This window comes from Bombina bombina, chromosome 4 (genome assembly GCF_027579735.1).
Source record: "Bombina bombina isolate aBomBom1 chromosome 4, aBomBom1.pri, whole genome shotgun sequence".
Lineage (NCBI taxonomy): Eukaryota > Metazoa > Chordata > Amphibia > Anura > Bombinatoridae > Bombina > Bombina bombina.
In genome coordinates this window covers 405,450,995-405,454,641 of record NC_069502.1, presented here as the reverse complement: position 1 = coordinate 405,454,641, position 3,647 = coordinate 405,450,995, and positions in this window count along the sequence as shown.

Sequence of the window (3,647 nt, the reverse complement as noted above, 5' to 3'; positions counted from 1 at the left end):
TGCTTGTAATTATACTTCAGTATACATCTGAAAAAAAGTGTGTGTGTGTGTGTGTGTGTGGGGGGTGAACAGTGTTTCTAAAGGTGTTTATACAAATATAGGGCTCATTTTATCTTTCTCCAGAAGTCCCATATTTGGCAGTGAAATTATGTTTTGCTTTGAAAGCAGAATATATAACTTTCCATTGTTTCAAGTTAACTCGTTATATTGGAGACCTCTCTCCATGATGACTTGATGGGTTGTTTCCATAGTTTAGCAATAGATAAATTTTGCCGCTGTAAAGAGAGAGATGCTAAATAGTTTGTCTAGCAATGGTAGATTCTCCATGCCTCGTGAAACAACACGGTCAGAGTCACGTTTGGAATAGACAATCCTATTATAGAGCATTTGCTAGACAGGATATTCCAAAAGGTTTATAATATCGGGCAGTCTCACCATATGTGGGCTGGAGACCCTAACTTGCCACAGTTCCTTCAACACAAGGGAGCATTTACATGGGACATTTTAAAGAGTCTTAGAGGGATAAGGTGCCAATGTGTGCATAACTTAAGATACAATTCAAGCAAAATTGTACAATGTAGAAAACATTTTGTAAGAGACTCCACCTTGGACCATTTATCCAGAGCGTTTGGAAAGTGCAGTTTTCTCCCAGGAAAGAATGTATGCCGACTTATAGAATATTGGAGGTTTAAGTACATTTCTGTACAAGATCTATAGAGCATGCACTGTTGGACGTTCTGTCATCTGTCAGGGTATCTGAATGTTATTAAATAAATATATATATATATATATATATATATATATATATATATATATATATACACATACATTATATATATATATATATATATATATATATATATATATATATATATACACACACACACACATATACACGCATACTATATATATCTGTCTACACCAAATGATTCATTATTTGTAAGACATTAGATGCCTGGCTAACCACAATTCAATCCTTCCCCACTCAATATGCAAAATTACAATGCATCCAGGTGAGAACAAAAGTAAGACATTTGGTCTAGTTAAGTTCAAGCAGTCATTTCAAAGAAAGACAAATTACTTCAAAAAGATGGTCATCTATATGGTTGTGTATTGCAAATCTTAGATCAGACAGTTACTTCAAAGTAAATATTAAGCATGACGGAGCCTCAGAAGTGTATGTCCATATATGGGCTTCCTGCCCAAGATGGATAATGAACTCACAGGCCCCCTGTGGAGAATAGACGGTCCATCTGTGAGACTGTTTGAATATACAAACATGCTCAAAGAATTGTAGTTTTTACCATCTACATGATAAATTATCCTTACTGAGATCTAAATACACATAGGACATCTGAACTCATTTTTGAATCACAATTTATGTTTAAATCTCAAACATTAAATGTTTATAATGCAATTCAGATTGTAGAGAATTTAATGGCAATTGTAATAGTCCCACTTTAAAATATGTAACATATATATAAAAAAAATTCTGTCTTCCAGGCATCTAAAAAGGACAAATTGGGATACATATGCTAAGTTAATAAATAACAATAGTCAATTTAAAATGTCCAATGTTAATAACCTATTCTTTTTATTTTTTCAGGCATTTTACAAATACACGTGTGGTCGTCCCATAACTCGTGTAATATGTTTTACGCAATCAGAAAGAGGTGTACTGTGTGTGTGTAATATGCTGTATTTTTATATGAATATAAGGAAATAATCAAATGCAATTTTAATTGGATTTTAAGATAATAATAATAATATGATGTTAGAAATACTGATGTTTCATATCAAAATAATCAGGAAAGATGACAAAATATAACCCATGTATATTAAAATATGACCAGACAGGTTTATTAATATAAAGAAATAGTGTATTTGATAGACATTTTATAAGATTGGATAATTTAACTGTAGCAATATTTGAATGAAACTGTTGTCTCTGTCCGCTGCCCCCGATGGCCTAAATCCGGTATTACAGCCAAAAGGCATTTGGCTGTTGAAAATGAAATTTCCCAGTAGCCAGAGAAAAATGTATACCCAAATCTATTGAATGATTAAGAGATGAGGAGGAGTCTTGTCTCAGATAAAAAGCTCCTGGCACAGAGAGAGAGTAGGGATCTTGGTGGAAAAATTTTGGTTGGTAACTGTTGCAATCCTGCTTGCTGCCATTTTGCTTATAAGAGAGACCAGTGTGCGAACAGTTTTCTGTAAGACAAATACGTTGGGACACTCTTTGTGGATAAGAGACTATCAAGATTAATTATCTTACAAAATGTGCATAATTCCTCTGAGACATACGACGATAGACATTTGGATATTAACTGAATTCTCACACTAGTGACCTTGTAAAGAATAAGAAATTGTTAAGTATATATAATTTGATATTTTAAAGCAAATACATTCATTATTGCTATAATCAAATTGCAATTAATAGATTTAAAGGGGCACTTAGTATTTTAAGCTTGTGTTTCATAGTCTTGTATAGTCTTAAAGGATTACTTTCTGTTATAATTTTTAAGCTAAACAACTAACATATTAAAGTTAATAAACATTAATTAAAACCTACTGACCTATATTTTCTCCAAAACAAAGTTTCATAACGTTCTAAAAGTTATATCTTTTATTCGCCGATGATGTCACGTTATCCTGCCCACTATTTTTAGCACTGAGTGTTCAAAATACTTAAACCAATAACTTTGTGTTTAAAGCGCCATTTTGAAACCTAGGTATTGTAAACGGATTGGTACAGAGCAAAGGATACCCACGGAGTGGGTTTGGAAAACAATTAAATTTGCAGACAAGATTTCTGATATACGGTAGAGATATGTTAATGAAATGCTATTGATAAAAAGCGTATTTGGGGTAGTTAGTTAGTAACAGGCATAGAAAATATTTACTTACAGTGGCCCTTTAACTAGTCATTATTGCTAAATAATTTATTTACTAGACAGGGTTTTATACTCCAGATTTATAAGACAGTTATTATAGTGAACTCTCTCAGAATTGTACATAAACTGGTTATTGTGATTATACCCCTGATAGTTATTAAACTTAGTAAGTGGGTAATCCATATTGAGCATTGAACTATAGTTATTGGTTAATAACAGAAGATTCTGGTATTTCATTGTGGTATTTTAATGCAATTCAATTGTGAATAAGGTTAATTATAAAGTTACAATTTGGTTTGCTTTGTAAAGAATAGTGTAACAGTTTAAACATTGTATAATTTGATTCATATCTGGTTTTCTATAAATATAATTCAATATGTCTATAAATTTTAACCAATATAAAGAATTTACATTAATTTTATTGTTTTGTATATGGATTGTATTGGGGTTTGTTTAAAGAATAATTATTAAATAGAGTGTAATTATAACCTGGCCATATACTGACCTATTCACCTTTGTTCCCAGTTAGTATGGCGAATTAAGTGGAAATTCCAGGAAACCCCAGGATTTTAGAAAACTCCTCAGCCTCCAAAATTCTAATTTTAGTAGCCGAGATTGAGAATATGTAGAGCAAAACTGAGAGCGTACATAGCTGTCCATTTGGGAATAGGTCTGAAACAGAATGTATCAAGTATGATCTCCATAATGCTGGAATGGAATCTCGTAGAGCCTCAAGCTGTCCAGAAAATT